Source organism: Lepidochelys olivacea, assembly GCF_965140295.1.
Source record: "Lepidochelys olivacea isolate rLepOli2 genome assembly, chromosome: 1".
NCBI lineage: Eukaryota > Metazoa > Chordata > Testudines > Cheloniidae > Lepidochelys > Lepidochelys olivacea.
The window spans coordinates 123948248-123968598 of record NC_140411.1 but is presented as its reverse complement, the minus strand read 5'-3'; positions in this window follow the sequence as shown (position 1 = coordinate 123968598).

The window sequence follows — 20351 nt, the reverse complement described above, 5'->3', positions numbered from 1 at the left end:
AAGCCAGGGCGTGCAGTAGTACCTCCATTACCCTTAGTTCCAGCGCCTGTGAATCAGGCTGCCTGACAGACTCCCCATTCAGCAGCCACAGCAGGACCCCAAGCTCCAATAGATGCCACAGCAACTCCTGCAAAGCCTGCTTACACTAGAGGACTGCTCTAACTTATGCTAAATTACAAACAGCCTCAGTGGGTTGAACACATTAAAGAGGACTGGAAAGATACCGGGTGTTCAAGCCATACCTCCTGTCCTCCATCCATGCCTCCTTTCCCTGTTATGCTAGGAGCACAAAATCAAGACACATAAAAGGCTCTATACCACCAAAGGATTATCTTTACAGAGGATGATACTCCTTGGGCCAGCTAAGAGGACTCGAGGACCTGATTATGTCAGCAGTATGATGAAAAGTGGCTACATCAGCCCAGAGAATCTGGACCATTTTGCCCAGGTGTGCATAATTACACATGGTGCAAAGCAACAGGGAATAAAGTCTCTAAAGGTTTTTGTTTTAATAGGTTGATGAGAGAGATTTTCAAAGAGTAGGGATTTATCATTTTTTGACCTAGGCTGGTCTTTGCAATGACAAATAACAGGCTGGCTTCCTTTTTTGAAAAGAAATGATTTGGCATCACGAACACTGGTGTACTTGGTCTGAAAAAAAAGCGGATTTATATTTTTAACTTCTACTTTTTTAATTTTGGGGGCTTTGTTCTCTAGCCCATTACCAACAGCTTCAAGTCACTTAAAATACTGCTAGCCCGGTCTATCTAACGAAGCGAGCATTTTATAATGAAAAGAAGTGATTTACAGTTAACCTGGTTTCCCTTTCTGCCTCCAGGTCTCTCTCTCTTTCTGTTGTGATGGAATGCACTCCTTTTTTATTTTTGTAAGTAGTTCTGAAAGCTGAAATATTAAAGCTTTTCCTCCAGAGATGTGTGAATGAGAGCGTTTTCCAGCTCTGAAATGCTTGGCATGGCACTTTCAGATTTGGCCAGCAGGAGGCTTCGTTTCAGTGCAGTCGGTTAGAGCTGCTGTGATAACTGCGCTCTGATCATGGGTTGCAGTGCTGTGTTGATCCACACCCACGGTATTTACTCGGATACGTGGCTTTTGAACATTACTTAAAGGACCACAGGCAACCATCTTTGATCCTACATTTGACCTATCATAAATTATCTGTCGAGGAAGTGTCCTCAGGGTACCAAAGAGATTATACAAAAACAAATGCAATTCTCTGTTTCCAAATAATAATAGCCTTAGTTTAGATAAGGCCTAGACAATTTGTGTATGTGTTCTTCTGCCAGTGCGTAGAAAGAGCATATGTTAACTACAAACCCCTTTTCCCAAATTTGTGCTGATACCCTTAAAGAGGCTGCTATGTGAACAATCAAATAAAAGAAACAGAGCCAAGTTGGCTTGTGATCCACTGGAAACATTAGGAGTGTGGGAGGGGTGTCATTGTTTCCCAAACAGAAAAAGACAAGATCCGTAGGGAAAGAAACTGAATGTTCAGTTATTTATGAGGCGATGGCGTAGCTAGCACGGGACATTTGGGTGGGCCCTGACTTCGGGTGGGCAGGCAACGACTGGAGGGGCAGGCACAAGGGGGCAGAAGTGATCAGGGACTTGCCTCTGCCCACTCCCTCCAGTCCAGCCAGCCTTGGGGGGGGGGCGATGGATGCTCTGGCCGGAGTCCCCCCGGAGGCCCTGTGCGTGCGCCCAGCTCCGGGAGGAGAGGCCAATCTCCAGCGCACTCAGCTCCCACAACCTGTCCCCGTCACACCGTCCCACACTGGGCCTGGCTCTCCGAGGCAGCCGGCCTACTTTTTTATGATGGCCGGCTGTCCTCCTCCTCCTGGGGCATGCGTGTGCAGCATGCTCATCAGGTGCTCCACTGCTATGCTGCTGCTGTCCCTTGTCCTCTGGTTGGGATGTGAGTGTGCACCCGGTGTGCGGCACCCTCCAGGTCTGGACGGGGCTAGGCCTGGGGCTGGAGCAGAGCCATGGCTGTGGGGGATGGGCCTGGATGGTAAGAGAGTGGGCCACAGCCCACCCAGGCCCACCCATAGCTACGCCCCTATTAAGAGGATTTCATAGACTCCCTGAAGCTAGTTCTCTGTCTCCTCAGAGCTACCAGATCAAGAGTGAAATTCTGGCTCCATTGAAGCCAATGGCAGAACTCTATATAATTTCAATAGAGCCAGGATTTCATTCAGTAGAGCCAGATTTCACCCCAAGTGTTTAGGCTTAAAGTTAGATACTCTACGTATGATAGATTCTATCTTAGAATACTTTGTATGGACACAGGTGGGAAAATACTAGGGCTATGACACCTACCAAAGCTGGCATTGATATGTGTGGAAATCCAGCATATGTGGTCCTGTTCAGAAACACTATGATAATACTGAGATTTTCAGTGATTCCTGTATCTAGGATGATCACCTGACTATCATCTGTTGACAAGCAAAGCAATCTGCGTCTGCTAGCTTTGTGCTCCAAAGGGTCAGTCAATGTATAAAAGTAACCAATTTCAGCCAATTTAAGGCCTCCATTTTGAATCTCTGGGGCAGAGGGAGGAAGAAGGGAAACACTGCTGTGAGAGTTTCTCAGTGAGTCAGACTAATCCTATTTAACCTGACTGAGTTTTGCAAAGTGGAGATGTCTCAAAGGAACACTATGTCTAGTTGCTTTACATCAACAGTGCAAAAGCTTACTTACATGCAATTTAAAGGGTTAACAAAGAACATTATGTTTATAGTGTTGAATAGAAACACTATAGAAACAGGGGATTATGGAGGAATTGGAGCCCAGGGGAGGCTAAGGAGAGTGGATTCTTTGGAGGCTGATGTTGCCCTCACAGCTACATGGATTATGAGGGCAACTGATAATCAGTCAATTTCTATTGGGTAAAATTTCATCTTTGCATGACTAATGTGACAGGTAAGACCTTGGTACCATTTCCCCTCCTGAGAGTATTTTCAAATGCTGGGATCCCTGATACTGTATACAGGGTCTGGGCAAATATGCCTAAAACTGATGATGTTAGAGACAGAAATCAGCTACTCATGCACAAGAGTCATGTGCCTCCAGCATAAAACCACCCCTCTTCCTCTTGATTTTATGGTCCGCTGCTCACAGTTGAAAAAAAAGTAGTTCAGTGGTTCTGCCTTATGAGCCCCAGGATCGGATGCTTTCTGGGAATATCTGTTAACTGCCAAATTCCCAGACATAGTAGCCATGTGGTCCCTTTAACAATACCACAAACATGTTGATAGCCCTCAGTTGCTGCAATGTGAACATTCCACAGGGCTTTGTCCACAACCTTCATGGTTTTGTATTAATAAAAGCCGGTCAACAAAATTGTGATGAAAGTTTTTCCCATATGAAAATACGATTTCAATTAAAAAGAAAATGCTACTTTTAAAAGTGAAAAGCTTGGGGTTCCTCCCACTTTCATTTTCCCTTTAGAAAAAGTTAGGGATCAGTAAGAATGTGTGGAGGTGTGATAGGGTGTCAATCCAGACAATCATTGAGTGGGTTAATGTGGGCCAGAAGGGACCAATTAACCTTATAAGGTGCGCCTGAAGGGAAGCCAGGGTTTATAAGCATTAATTGCAGATGAAGCCCAGCTGGGGGGCAAGGCTGGGCCTGGCCTGAAGTAGATGCTGGCTGGCTGCCTGAGAGAGGCTGAGAGTGGGGCTTAGAACTCTTGGGCAGCTAGGGCTGGTAGCTGGCTGACCGGAGCTGTAAATACAGGCTAAGAGGGAAAGGCTGGAAGCTATGTTGGAAAATGAGGGAGAAGAAGCAAGGAATGAGGAATGGCTTCAGATTAGGAAGAAGAAAAAAAGAATAGAAGTGTCTGGAACTGAAGAAAAGGCAGCAGACAGGGATGGAAAAAAGCATGAGGAAAAGGATTGACATCTTATAATTATCAAATCACTAACTGAAGATGTAAAGATAAGAGATGTTAGTCCCTTGAAAACAGTTGATTTCAACAATTAGATGAAGTATTGGAGATGTATTAAGAACTAAAAGAAGGCAGGCTGGAGATTTGTTAGTAGAATGTACACATAAGGAACAGTCTGAGAAACTTCTTAAAACTACAATTTTAGTGAAAAATAAAAATAATTTGCCAGCTACTTACATTTATGACTGGAACAAGAGGGGTAATGAATAAGGTACCACTAGGCATGACTGAGGATGAAATTAAAAGAGGTACAGGTCAGGACCAACTGCTGTTTGTTAAGCGACTGATTAGCGGGATTTGGGGAGAACACAAGTCATCCACTGCCATCCGAGTAACATTTAAAAATGCAACGTTGCCTGATAGGATTCATAGGATATCAACTCTTCTGGGTTAAGCCATATATCCCGGTTCCTTTGGGACATTATACATATCAAAGTTTTGTGCATGTGGCAGCTGTCTTAAGGGGAAATGAGGTGTGGTAAAAGTGAAGAAGAACACTTCTTTGAGAACTGTATGGAAAGAACAGAATTAAAATGCAGCAATTGTAGGGATAAGCAGAGTGCAGCAGAATGAGCTAGAGAGATATAGAAAATTGAAACTATCTGTTAATTTTCCAATGCAGAAACTACCAAAAGATATTCACAGCTGAATGTAGGAAAGGAAGAAAATGCCAGTGAGGGGAAAGAGTGACTGGTACGACAACATGCACGGTGTGACACTGAGCCAGGGAGGATAAAGCAACTATCAGGCTAAATGACCCAAATTCAACCTTTAAAGACATATTAGAAAAGTATATAAATGGTAATTAGGGCCATTCCCTATAAATAGCTAACAAAACCATGTTAAGTAGACTAGAGCAGAGGTTCTCAAACTGTGGCCTGTGGACCACCAGTGGTCCATGAGCTCCATTCAGGTGGCCTGCGGATAATTCCCTCTATTGTGCGCACCTAGGCAGCCGCACATGAGAAAATGAAGGGCCACCCACCTAATTAGTGGAGCCACGCAAGCATGGCTCCACTAATTAGATGCCTGGCCCCTGAGAAGATGCACGTGTAAGGTCAGGTGGTGGCCTTGGGGGAATAGGAGGTAGGTGGGAGGGGGCAGTGGGGTGAGAAGAGATTGTGGGGGGAATTTGGGACATTCAGGGCTGCAACGACCAGAGAAAGATGTGACTTTCCCCACCTCCAAGGCTGCGCCTGCCAGGGAGAGACCCTCCTCCTTCCCAGCCCCAGCTCGGGAGCTGCTGTGCCAGAGGAGAGAGGGAGAGACCCACCTCCTTCCGAGCCCCAGCTTGGGGGGTTGCCGCAGCAGGGGAGAGAGGGCACATCCATCACATTAGAAAGGTAAGACTACTGATATTAAAATATGAGTTGTCTGCTTTTATTTGTAGAACAAAAAAACCCATTAATTATTGAGGGTTTTTTTTATATAGTGCTTTTATCCAAAGCGCTTTACAATAGTTAGCTAATGGTACAAACAACATTTGGAAAGATCATTAAGTGGTCCACGGAGACCCTCAGCAATTTTCAAGTGGTCTGCAGAAAAAAAAGTTTGAGAACCACTGGACTAGAGCTTTCAAATGTAAACTTGTATCGTTAGAGAATTGGAAGAAGATACAGATTGTATTTCTCTGTTTACCTATATCTTGTTAGATGTTAACCAGATTAGCTTGGAGATGCTAAACTTTTGTTCCTGTCTGTTACTATATTCTATTGATTCAGAGATCAAAAGGGAATATTAACATTTACATGAAATATGTGGCGTAATAATATCATTGTATTCATTTCTCTTTGAAGTTTGTAGTAAACTACCTATGGACTGCTCAAATGAATAATTGTGTTATGCTAAGCGATGCAAACTGATTACCTGCGTATACACAGAAAATTGACTTTAAAGCCACAATATATATATTGCCTAGTCTTCATCCAATGAATGCCTGCTGTGTTGATTACTATAAAGAGGCTAACACAGCCTGCCAGAGATCTATAAAAGAACTCTAGGGCCCCAATCCTGTTATCTCAGATCTGCTTAAAATTGGTCAGGGGAAGCTTGAGTCACAAGACTGAGGTCTCCAGCGGCAGTCTGGATTATCCTGTTATTTCTCATGGAAGAATTATACAGACCCTGCACATGGATGGCCTATTGAATTATAATCTCTGGAATTGATTCTGAAAAAAATTTTTGGAACTCAGCAACTCACCATCTCTACTATGAAACTGACCTAAAAACTTCATCTCTTTATGAATAATGAGATTTTAACCAATTTTCTCTCTCCTTTTTAAAATAAATCCTAGTTTAGCTCATAAGAATTGGCTGTAAAGGTGTATTTGGTTAAGATCTGAAATATTAATTGACCTGGTGGGTAATGTGTCCAAATTCTTGGGACTTGGTAGAACTTTATATATGGTGAATAAGATGTTATATAAGCCTCACCATATTTGACTTGGCTATCTGGGTGGGAGCCAAAGGCTGGAGTGCTTTAAGGGAGCTGTGTTTTTGGCTTGTGGTATTATAGAAACTATTTTGTTGCTGGCTTGGTGAATCTAATTATTAGAATAACCACCAGTTTGGGTAGGGTGACCAGATGTCCTGTTTTTAAAGGGACAGTCCTGTTTTTTTGGGGGGACTTTTTTCTTATATAGGCACCTATTACCCCCCACCTCCTGTCCCGTTTTTTCACAGTTGCTATCTGGTCACCCTAAATCTGGGGGATCATCTGCCCCATTCTTTGCAGTTAGTCCTGATTGAACAATCTCAGTGTGGCCCCTCCAGCAACCATGGTCACAAAGGGGAACAGAGTATGGCTTGTAAGCAAAGATAAATGTATAACATTTATGATAGACATGATCATTTTCCCTTTAGAGACAAGAAAGAAGACTGAAAGAATAAAAATTATAATAAAGATGGCAGAAAAATATTTGCATATAAGCGATCTCTTGATAGACCACAGTCATGCAATTTTAAACGAAGAGATATAGTTTAAACAACATGGTTCTAATGATATTTTTGCTGGAATGCACATAGTTTAATAAGACCTAGTCAGGAATTAAAGAACACTGGTTTTGAAATGGAAAAGAAACCTGACATGTATACAAGAAATGTGCTTAGTAAGAGAACTTATGTTTAGACCTCCAGGATATGGTGTAATCAGACATGACATAAAAAGTAGTGATGGGGAGTGCTCTATATATTTATAAAGGAAGGTCAAAGTTACATTGACATAGATGTACAGAACTTAAGGTTTGAGTAAAATACTGTTGAGATTCATCTGCAGAATAATATCTTTATACGAATCTATACTGTTTACAATTTATGTAAAAAAATAATCAGAAATTGGAAGAGTTAGTTAAGGGTGTCAAAGGCTCATATATAATTTTGGAGACCTTAATCGCCATAATGAATTAGAGGGAAGCAGGAAAACTGATTATAATGGCAAATGCATGGAACAGTTCACTAATATGCACAACCTGGTATTGCTCAATACTGGAATACCAACTAGGTTTAATTTGATGGATGGAACCTTTTCATATTTAGATCTGGGAATTGCAACAACCAATATAGCAAGTACATGCAGCTGGGAAATCTATAAAGAAGATGGAATGGGAAGTTATCACTTCCTTATGCTAAATATATATTAAAGCCAAGGTAATGTTGAAAACACTGAAGGAATTCCTACCTGGAGCCTTGGAAAAGCAAACTGAGGATTTTTTAATAAGTGAAGAGTTTCTAAGTACCAACTGTATAAGCCATAATCTAGAGGAATTTCATGATACTATTATAAAGGGAGTTGTAGCAGTATCCAGTCTAGCTATATGTAAGACATTGAATTGCGACAAACTCAAAAATCCAATGCCCTAGTGGAATGAAGATTGTAAAGCAGCAAGTAAAGAAAGAAATAAGGCATTCAAACAAGCAAAAAGTATAATCAATAGCAAGGACTTAATGAACTATAAAAGATGTAAAGCAGTGGTACAAAGAATTATTAAAAAAGCAGAGAAAGAGTTGAAGAAAGTATTGAGGGAAAATGAACAAAGATCCCAAAGTTTCAGAGATATATAAACAAGTGAAAATAATGAATCGGATATGGGGTAAAAACAAATTTATACTTGGTCTTATAGTAAATGAGAAAGTTGAAAGTTTTACTTAGGAAAAGCAGATATTTTAGCAAAAGAATTCCAAAAAGTTAGCAGGTTTCAGAGTAGCAGCTGTGTTAGTCTGTATCCGCAAAAAGAACAGGATTACTTGTGGCACCTTAGAGACTAACAAATTTATTTGAGCATAAGCTCAAAAGTTAAAAAAAGCATTAAAAAAAAGCATAAAAGTTAGCAGTGATACAAATCAAAGTAAAGAGTTTTGTGAACAAAAAAGAATGTTTGCTGAAAAAAATTGAGCTCTTACATGGCTGGTAGAATACAAAGATGATGTACTGAATGAAAATTTCAGCAGACAAGAACTCAATAAAGCTATAGACAAAAATAAAAATACAGCCCCAGGTAAAGATAGCATCTGCAAAGCAATGCTTAAGCACCTGCCGGAAGGGAGTTTGAGAGTTTTATTGAAATTAAATAATTCTATTTGGGGGGAAAGGAATACTGCTGGCAGAACGGAAGAAAGCGGTGGTTATACTGATAGGGAAAACGTGGCAAGTTGCACACAAGACCTGATGCATATAGACCTATTGCCCTCCCATTGTGTGAGGGCAAAATTATGGAAAGAATGATAAGAGATTAGTAAAATACCTGGAAAAATGAAATTATAAACTGTGCACAAATTGGTTTCAGGAAGGAAAATGCACAGTTGATCATATTGTAAGATAAAGAGAAACCAACATACAAAAAACTCATAAGAAACAGGGAGTTTTTGATGTCTGTATTTTTGGACAGGGAGAAAGCATATGACATGCTGTGGAAAAAAGACTTGCTCTATCAACTAGCCACAACTGGAGTAAGAGGAAGAATGCTCTGGTGGATAAGAGATTTAAGTGATAGAACCATACAAATCAGTGTGGGGGTGGCTTTGTTGAATATTTACAGTAAAGGTTCTTTTATCCAGCACTTCACTAACCGACAAGCTCTATAAACCAGCATTTCTGAGTTGCACTGAAAGTCCAGTTTATAGTGTGGTTGGTGAGGGCCGACAGAGGGCTGGGGCGTGGGAGGGGCTGCGAGGCATGCTCTGGGAGGAAGTTTTGGTCCAGGAGTGGGCTTGGGGCAGAGGATTGGGGGGTGGGAGGGGCTCGGGGTGTTGGACATGGTGCAGGGGGGAGGGCGCTCACCTCCGGTGACTCCCTGCAAGTAGCTCCCTGTCCCTGCAGCTATTGGCTGAGACGCACCCAGGCGGCTCTCTGCAGGCTCACTGCCCCCTCCCCAAGTACTGACTCCGTGGCTCCCAGCCCATTGGCTGGGAACTGTAACCAATGAGAGCTGTGGGGGGCAGTGCCTGCAGATGGAGGCAGCGTGCTTGGTTGCAGAGCTGCCTGGCTGTGCCTCCACCAGCAGCAGGAGGGAGAGGGAGATGCTTGCTGGGAGCCACGGGAGATAAGCACCTCAGCATCCTACACCCCGAGCCTCCTCCCATGCCCATGCCCCTGCCCCAAGCCCCCTCCCAGAGCCAAACTCCCTCCCAGAGCCCGTGCCATGCACCCCCCATGGCCCTGCACTCCAAACCCCTCCCTCTGAGTTAACTGGCATTTTTAATTTATGGGCACCCCCCATAGCTCCAGCATGCTGGTTAAAAAAGCTTTTAGTGTATAAACTTACTAATAAGAAAAGGAGTACTAGTGGCACCTTAGAGACTAACCGATTTATTGCCACTAGTACTCCTTTTCTTTTTGCGAATACAGACTAACACAGCTGCTACTCTGAAACTTACTAATGGCACTCCAGAGGGTAGTGGCATCAGACCAACCCTGTTTAACATGGTTAATGATATTCTATATGGCAGATGGGCAGGGATAGGTAATTAGTCCATTTGCAGATGACTGTGCTGTATGGGCCAAACATAGAAGACTTAAGATAGCTGTGGAGAGAACCAATGAGGCACTCAAGGGTATTTCAGAATGGGGAGATACTTGGGGTTTTAGGTTCTCGCTTGCTAAAACAAAGGGAATGATCTTCACAAAAAGGGATATTGGGGAAGAATGGACCATATCTCTCTATACAGAAAAAAATCAGGTAGTTCAAAATTTTACATTTTTAGGAGTTATGTTTGAGAACAAACTAATTTGAAAAGGTCATATAGATAATATCAAGACTAAATGTAGAGATAGGATGAATGTGCTTTAAAGTATTGTGAGAACAATTGGGGGGCAGATAAGAACATGTTGATGCTGTATACAACATTAATAAGATCGGTTATAGATTATGGGAGCCTTTAATTCACCTTCGAAATCAACACTAAAAAATTAAAGCCAATCCAAGCCAAAACTCTGCGAATTTCATGTGATGTGGGTATTACAACTCCATTGTATATGCTGCAAGTAGCAACCAGAGAAATGCCTATAAATTTAAGGATAAAATTGTTAGATTTAACCTTTTGGGCTAAGGCTAATGCAAATAGTGACGATAAGAGTATTAAATGAATACATAGGTACTGCTGGGAATTAAGTAGACAAGAAGTAACTTGGCGCCACAAACTCCCACATGCTAAAAAGGTCGGTAAAAGACCTGTGTGAAAAGGAAAGTCTGCAGAAATTAAAATCTTTAGTCATGTGAAAGTAAACCATAGCTAGACAAAAAGAAAAGGAGTACTTGTGGCACCTTAGAGACTAACCAATTTATTTGAGCATGAGCTTTCGTGAGCTACACCTCACTTCATCAGATGCATACCGTGGAAACTGCAGCAGACATTATAGACCCACACAGAGATCATGAAACAATACCTCCTCCCACCCCACTGTCCTGCTGGTAATAGCTTATCTAAAGTGATCATCAAGTTGGGCCATTTCCAGCACAAATCCAGGTTTTCTCACCCTCCCCCCACCACACACAAACTCACTCTCCTGCTGGTAATAGCCCATCCAAAGTGACAACTCTCTTCACAATGTATATGATAATCAAGGTGGGCCATTTCCTGCACAAATCCAGGTTTTCTCACCCTCCACCCCCCCACACACAAACTCACTCTCCTGCTGGTAATAGCCCATCCAAAGTGACAACTCTCTTCACAATGTGTATGATAATCAAGGTGGGCCATTTCCTGCACAAATCCAGGTTCTCTCACTCCCTCACCCCCCTCCAAAAACCACACACACAAACTCACTCTCCTGCTGATAATAGCTTATCCAAAGTGACCACTCCCCCTACAATGTGCATGGTAATCAAGGTGGGCCATTTCCAGCACAAATCCAGGCTTTCTCACCCCCAATAATTTCTCAATAATGCGTTGGAGGGGTTTTAGTTGGGGGCTGAAGGTGACGGCTAGTGGCGTTCTGTTATTTTCTTTGTTAGGCCTGTCCTGTAGTAGGTGACTTCTGGGAACTCTTCTGGCTCTATCAATCTGTTTCTTCACTTCCGCAGGTGGGTATTGTAGTTGTAAGAATGCTTGATAGAGATCTTGTAGGTGTTTATCTCTGTCTGAGGGGTTGGAGCAAATGCGGTTGTATCGCAGAGCTTGGCTGTAGACGATGGATCGTGTGGTGTGGTCAGGGTGAAAGCTGGAGGCATGTAGGTAGGAATAGCGGTCAGTAGGTTTCCGTTATAGTGTGGTGTTTGTGACCATTGTTTATTAGCACTGTAGTGTCCAGGAAGTGGATCTCTTGTGTGGACACATTATTAAGGATCTACAACCTATCCTGAAGGATGACCCAACACTCTCACAAATCTTGGGAGACAGGCCAGTCCTTGCCTACAGACAGCCCCGCAACCTGAAGCAAATACTCACCAACAACCACATACCACACAACAGAACCACTAACCCAGGAACTTATCCTTGCAACAAAGCCCGTTGCCAACTGTGACCACATATCTATTCAGGGGACACCATCACAGGGCCTAATAAAATCAGCCACACTATCAGAGGCTCATTCACCTGCACATCCACCAATGTGATATATGCCATCATGTGCCAGCAATGCCCCTCTGCCATGTACATTGGTCAAACTGGACAGTCTCTACGTAAAAGAATAAATGGACACAAATCAGATGTCAAGAATTATAACATTCATAAACCAGTCGGAGAACACTTCAATCTCTCTGGTCACGCAATCACAGACATGAAGGTCGCTATCTTAAAACAAAAAAACTTCAAATCCAGACTCCAGTGAGAAACTGCTGAATTGGAATTCATTTGCAAATTGAATACTATTAATTTAGGCTTAAATAGAGACTGGGAGTGGCTAAGTCATTATGCAAGGTAGCCTATTTCCCCTTGTTTTTTCCTACCCACCCCACCCAGACGTTCTGGTTAAACTTGGATTTAAACTTGGAGAGTGGTCAGTTTGGATGAGCTATTGCCAGCAGGAGAGTGAGTTTGTGTGTGTGTGTGTGTGTGTCCCCGGGAAAGGCGGGTGGGGGGTGAGAGAGCCTGGATTTGTGCTGGAAATGGCCCACCTTGATTATCATGCACATTGTAGGGAGAGTGGTCACTTTGGATAAGCTATTACCAGCAGGAGAGTGAGTTTGTGTGTGTGGTTTTCAGAGGGGGGTGAGGGGGTGAGAGAACCTGGATTTGTGCAGGAAATGGCCCACCTTGATTATCATACACATTGTGAAGAGAGTGGTCACTTTGGATGGGCTATTACCAGCAGGAGAGTGAGTTTGTGTGTGTATGGGGGTGGGGGGGTGAGAAAACCTGGATTTGTGCTGGAAATGGCCCACCTTGATTATCATGCACATTGTAGGGAGAGTGGTCACTTTGGATAAGCTATTACCAGCAGGAGAGTGAGTTTGTGTGTGTGGTTTTTGGAGGGGGGTGAGGGAGTGAGAGAACCTGGATTTGTGCAGGAAATGGCCCACCTTGATTATCATACACATTGTGAAGAGAGTTGTCACTTTGGATGGGCTATTACCAGCAGGAGAGTGAGTTTGTGTGTGTGTGTGTGGGGGGGGGGGGGGGGGCAGAGGGTGAGAAAACCTGGATTTGTGCTGGAAATGGCCCAACTTGATGATCACTTTAGATAAGCTATTACCAGCAGGACAGTGGGGTGGGAGGAGGTATTGTTTCATGATCTCTGTGTGTATATAATGTCTGCTGCAGTTTCCACGGTATGCATCCGATAAAGTGAGCTGTAGCTCACGAAAGCTCATGCTCAAATAAATTGGTTAGTCTCTAAGGTGCCACAAGTACTCCTTTTCTTTTTGCGAATACAGACTAACACGGCTGTTACTCTGAAACATAGCTGGACAGTTCTCTCTCCCCTTGTGGTTTTGGAATTATATAATAAAACAAAGGGAAGAGCAGGACTACCAAGATGATGACTAAGATTTATGAATTTATTCATGGCAAATGGGGACAGCATTACCAAATCTATACTGATGGCTCTAGAGGTGACAACACAGATAAAGTGAGAATGACCTTTTTTATCCCTGAAGGTGGACTTAAGAAATCTATAAGACTATCCCATTTTGTGGCCACTGTGACAGCTGAATTGATGGGCATACTGTTGGCAGTGACCTGGATAAGGGATGTACTCTTGACTATGACTGCTATCCTATCTGACTCTTTATCTAGTATAATGACAATTAGAAAGGGAGCTTTGGAAAACAGGAATAACTTAATCAATGAAAGATTGTTCTTAACCATGGAAACACACTACTATATCTATACCTAATTGTACTGTCGGGATACCGGGCAATGAAATGGCAGGTAAAGCAGTGAAAAATGGCTTTAAATTAGGAGGTTTATATAAAGATCCCTCTGAGTAAACATGACTTCAAAAGTTTGGTTAAGAAGGTGTAATACCAACAGACACCCCGGTTGTTGGGCAGGATTGAACCTGGGACCTCAATGCATGAGCAGCTACTGCATGAACTAACAGCCACAGGGCCCTTAGCTAAGGCTATAGCAGACTCACTAATCTCTAAGTGGTCTCTGTGCCACTAGAGGGGACAGAAAACCAGACCCAGAAGGTGTGTGGGTTACAAAGGCACTTAACAAGGAATGGCAATTACTATGGCCCAAAGATACAAAGGGATGAAGGTTCTATGAAATATGTCCTAAACTTGAGGAGGATGGTATACTTAATAGCTATGACAGAAGAAGTGAAGTAAGTATATTTAGAGTACTAACAGCTCACTGTGACCTGAATGGTAATTTATCTTCACTAAACAAGTACAGGCTGTGTGACACATACAAAGTCCAAGAAATAGTTGAGCATCTGCTAAGGCAGTGGTTTTCAAACTTGGGTATGCATCCCCCTAGGGGTACATGAGCTCTTGTCAGGAGGTACGTGAGAAAAATCCTGTAATGGTGGAAGCAGACCTCCCCCCCCCTCTTTGTTTTCATAGGTATATTATGACCCTATCTCAGATGGGGGTGCACAGTAGATTACATTATTTGGAAAGGGATGGACTTAGCCCAAAAAGTCTGAAAACCCACTGTATTATGGCAATGCAGGAATAACTACATAGAAAGATTTTTTATAAAGACCTGAGATGCCTCAAGGTGAAAGAATATAGTCTGAAAGGATTAAAGGGAGTACCATGAAAGTGTGGTAGCAATAAAGAAGCATTACTTAGCTTTATTTAAGGATACAGAACTGGGTGAGAGGATGTAGATTTTTGCCTATGTGAAAACTGCGGTAGGTAGCAGTCATAGCCTCACATGCTGAAGCTGCTGGTCATAAAATGACAGAAAAAGAAAGAAAAGAAAGCCAGCAGTGGGAGAAATGGGATTGGAGTATAAAAGCCAGGAAGTGAGAGCAGGAAGGGGCCTACAGTCGCCCTCTAGAGGGAAAGAAAGTTGGGTAGGGACAAGGAGGAAGTCCAGGGAGAGGGTAGGCCCTGGGATCCTGTCCTGAACTAGATGGTTCGGCAAGAAGCCAAGAAGGGTGAAGTAGCTGGGGGGAGCAGAGGACTATCCAGTGGCAAATCAGAGATAGGAAAGGAGATAAAGAGCTGAGGTAGGAAGGAGTCCAGGGAAACAGCAACAGGGTGTGAGACTGAGCAGACCTGGATTGCTTGACACAGGGTCCCTGGGCTGGAGCCCAGAATAGGGGCGGGCCTGTGTTTCCCTACCAGCCACTGGGAAAGTGTCACTGGACCTAGAGTTGGAACAGAATACTGCCTGAGATGGCATATGGACAACTTGCCTGGTGGGACTGTTACCTCAGAAGGGAGGGACTACATAATGACCCGAGGCTGAGTCATGAAGAGGGAGCACCCTGAGTTGTGGAGAGAGAGAGAGGAGGGGCGGCACAGAGTGAGCAACTGACAGAAGGGGGCAACAGACAGGGCAAGAGCTAATTCCCAAACCCTACCACAAAGAGGTGCACCTGTGATGAATGGAAGCCCCTTTATGGGGGAAAATACTTTTTGCAGGAAAAGCAGAATTTTCCCTATAGATTTTTCACACAGAGATTTTTGTGTGAGAAATACAATTTTTCTGGCAAGCTCTAATATTAATGATTTTTTAAAATAATTATTTATTTATATTACTGTTCCAACTATTAGCCCTAAACCAAACCTCTGTATGAGAGATGGTTGCAGCTAGCCAGAAACTGGGCAGCCACTTTCAAGCGTTCTGCTTCCGTTTCTCATTGAAACGGAACTCTCTGTGAACCAGATGATACAGGATAGCTGGACAAGGTAGGACTACACATGTATGCTGGTATCTCTTTTGGAGAACAAATGGCCTTAAACAGTTTTCTGCTTGGTAGAAGTGAAAGACATTGAGGCATTAACTGTGGGGACTCTGATCCAAGTTCTTATGTCCTTCTGTCGAGTTAATCTGCTGGTGATAATTGCTTTGGAGAGGATTTTATGGTGCTAAGGCTGTATGCTTCAATGTTCTTTTGACAAAATATTCAATGATCTACTTACTCATAGACTATAAGGTCAGAATGGACCATTATGATCACCTAGTCTGACCTCCTGCACAAGGCAGGCCACAGAATCTCACCCACCCACTCCTGTAATAAACCCCTAACCTATGTCTGAGCTATTGAAGTCCTCAAATCATGGTTTAAAGACGTCAAGGTGCAGAGAATCCTCCAGTAAGTGACCCGTGCCCCATGCTGCAGAGGAAGGCGAAACCCCCCCAGGGCCTCTGCCAATCTGCCCTGGGGGAAAATTCCTTCCCGACCCCAAATACGGCAATCAGCTAAACCCTGAGCATGTGGGCAAGACTCACCAGCCAGACACCCAGGAAAGAATTCTCTGTAGTAACTCCGATCCCACCCCATCTAACATCCCATCATAGGCCTTTGGTCATTTTTACCGCTAATAGTTGAAGATCAATTAATTGCCAAAATTAGGCTATCCCATCATACCATCCCCTCCATAAACTTATCAAGCTTAGTCTTTTGCCCCTCTTTAAAAACTAAGTAGTTTTTCCATTGGGATCTTATAAACTATCTAGTTTTTATCTCAGCAATTCTATGTAATGATGTAGCAACCAAATGTAAGTTAGAGTTACAATTTATCAGGAAAAATCCTATTATGTACAAATTAGGTAATGTGTCTCAATTTACAGTCTTGCTTGAGGAGATGGGCAATAATCATAGCTACATATTTAGGGCTTGTTTCTGCCACCCTGACTGGACTGATATCAGTGGGATTACTTATGGGTAAGGCACTACTCAGCATGAGAAAGGGGTGGAAGAATCAGGCTTGTAGCATCCATCAATTATTTTAAACAGTGTATTAACATTATCCCTGGATCAGGTATTGGGCCAGGTCCCTAGATGGTGTAAATCAGCATAGATCCATTGATTTCTATTGAGCTATGCCAGTTGGGTGACACCCTGGCCTCTTGACTTCAATGGGGCCAGGATTTAATCTAGTATTCCTACACTCAACTAGATAAAGACAAACTCCAGCTGAATGAATGGGTGTGGGGAGGCTGGGGCATTTGTTACATTTCATTTAACATGTTAGAACAAAAAAAGCTTCAAAAGTAGCAAAAAACCACAAGGTCTTTACAGTACAATGGCTTAGTTTATGCTTCATATTAAGGTTGGCTGGTAATTTGTTTAAAAGCTCTACAGACAGGAGTATTTATGTTCTGACAGAAATGTTTATCACACGTGTTTGTGCCCTGAAGGGGTCTCCTTTGCATGGGTAATGAAGTTACAGGTTGATTTTAAACTAGGTTCACATTAGACATTAGCAGAGGGAGCTTCCGTGAAGTAAAGTAGGCCCACATCATCCAGACTCCCAGTATCTTAAAGGGAGATTTTTTACCTCAATGCTTAATTTGTGTCCTTGTGTCAACTAGAACCTAATTCTGCAATTAACAGTTTTCGTCCCTGCCTCCAGTATGTTCAGAACCAAGCTCCTTGTTTTTAGTAGAACATTTGACACAAGGGGGCAAATGTTCAGATCAGTGAATGGGGATTCATCCATGTGCCTCTATTAGCATTAATGGGAATGCCTCAGCTAAATCCCCTGCAGCACCCTGAATATCTCCTCCCGTATGTCACTGGGAGCCACATAACTCTTTCTTTCCAGGATGTGTCCTCAGGGGGTTATTTCCATTTTCTATGCCCGCATATTAATATGAAATATGGGGAGATATTTTTGACATCCCCAGCTGGGATAATTTGTTTTCATGACCCCTTTGAGCTTTAGGATGACTAATATGTTGCAGTTTCACTTACCACAGAAAATTATTAAAACCTGGAATGTTTTCATGCAGTTTACCAAATGCTGTTTTAACCAAAACAGACATATTGCTCTTCCTCTTTGGTTCCATTGCATCTGGATTGAATCTGACTCTCCCATTGGGGGAAATACTGCTTGTGCCAGGCTGGAAGGCTGTATTACATACTGACCTGTCTTCCCATCCGGAGGCAGTTATGGAGAATGAGGGGATAAGCTACTGAGTTGCTGAGACAGAGGAAGGAGGGTCAGTGGCATTCCAGTCTAGAGAATGATCGTGGTAACCAAAAGGCAAGAGAAGCGTCTGAAAAGGCTGTGCAAACACGAAGAGCTAAACTTTTCAAGAGTGTCTAAGTGATTTACTAATTAATCCCTTTTCAAAAATGATGTAAGCACTTAACTTACAATGAGATTTAGGCTGCTGACAGAACTTGGGGCTTGTCTACACTGGAAACACTACAGCAGCACAGCGCTGCAGCGGCACCACTGTGGTGCTTCAGTGTAGATGCTCACTGCAAGTGATGGGAGGTGCAATCAATCCACTTCCTTGAGAAGCAGTGGCTAGGCTGATGGAAGAATTCTTCCATCGACCTAGTGCCTTTTACACTGCGGGTTAGATCTAGCCTTTGGGAGCTTTTGAAAATTTTACCCCGTGCTCTTAAGGCTTAGCCCACGGCAAGGAGCAATGTCCGGAGGGAGCATGAAGGAGGCATTCTGCATCAGAGAAGAATGTCTCTGAGGGCAGCTTTGTGAGTTTGGGGAGCACACATGCTAGTAAATCTGTTTATGAGATGCAGTTTATTCCTCCACGTACAGTGTGCTGATTTTGTTCTGCCTTCTCCCTGTCATCTTTGGAATGTAGAATGCCCCAGACCCTGATGTGAACCAAGCATACTCCCACTCTGGCCGTTCGTGTAAAGGCCAGGAAGAATCTAGCTATCTGTGTAATGTATCTGTACTTTATGTAATGTGAGTACTAATTGTATAATGTTCTCTGCTAGTCACACACAAGTTCAGGTCAGGAGGTAAAGAATACTGTAGGCAGTTAAAATCCCACCAGGAAATTTAAATAGGCAGAATGCAATTATGTGTAGAAGACAATGAGGTTAACACTCCAACTCTTACAGAAAGTTACAGTGGGTCTCTGATAACCACAAGTGGTCAGAGATCTCAGCTACAGTAATTCTGCCTTTACCTTGCATCTGAAATGCCTCTGGCAACATGCTAGCATATGAGTCAGAAGGAAGAGTCCTGTCACCATCAGAAGCTACATTTTAAATAAAAATATCTTGTCTAGTTTGTTTTTTTTTAAAGCACTCTCCTGTGAATTAATCTCTCTGCAAACTTCCATTTTTAAAATAAATAGAGGTATTGTTTAATGGTGTAAAGATGTGTTCAAAACCCATAAATACCTATCTTCCTTCCAGTTAAAATGTGTCTGAGACATATTTTAAAACAAAAATAAACAAAACTTTGCTTACAAGTGCAGACCACGTAAGTGCAATTTTAGGACCTGATCCAAAGTCAAAAGAAGACGATCAGGCTCTTAGTTGGGTGGGAATATTTAAGTGCAAGTATAAATCCCCTAAAAAAATAATCAGGCTATCTAATGGAAATATGTAGACATAAAGGCTATTCTAGACAAGCATGTAAAGTTGTGGCAACAGTCATACTGCTGAAATTAACATCGCATATCACTTTTTTCTATTATGATCCAAAATAAAATAGGACCTAGTTAATCTCTATAATTATAGTGTCTGAAGATTGTTGTCTTCTAGTATTTGAGAGCAGAAATGTTATTTACTGCATGCTTCAAAGAACTTGGTATTCAGTTTTTTTGAACCAGTGAGTGAGCTGGCCTTTAGCATGTCAAATGCTGATTAAGAAATGAGTTGTCCTCTCTGGAAATGCTGTAAGCTCCTGTTAGTGATCTGTGTAACCACAGACCAACTGGCTACCTTTTATTCTTTTTATTCAGACTGCTCTTCCTTTTGGGTGTGGTACTCCAATAAATCACATTTTTCAGCTTATTGCAAGTGACTGTTTTAACCCTCAGGTTTCTGTAGGCTAGTGACATCATTCTGCTACATTCCTCAAAGCTGACAGCTTGACAGCTTAAAGGTTAACTGTAAATATCATTAAGGAGAGTGATTTGACTAATGATAGCACATTGATAGATCTGAGCTACCAAATATTTCTTCTTTCAAAAGTTGTCGCCTTTGTCCCTGGTAGAATTCTGACTAATGTTGACATGTTGCATATGTTGATATATTGGCCCTTGATTTTGATAGATTAAGATCAAGATTTTCAAATGACTGCTGATTTTGAGTATCCATTTTAAAGGGGCTTGATTTTTCAGAAAGTGCCAACCATCCATCCTCTGAAAATCAGGTCTTTAATAGCATATTTATAAAGCTCGGTGTTTGTGTTGCAAAGTCTCTATTAAAAGAAGCAGAAATGTTAGGTCACAAACTGCAGCTCATCTTCAACCCGTGCTTCTTCCACATCCTATATCCATGCCGTGGTCAAATTTTTCAGCTTTTTCCTCAGTTCAGTTCAAAAGTCCTTACCTTTTGTTTCGTCCAGATGGCCAGTTCAGTCACCGGAAATCTAATCTCATCCTTTCT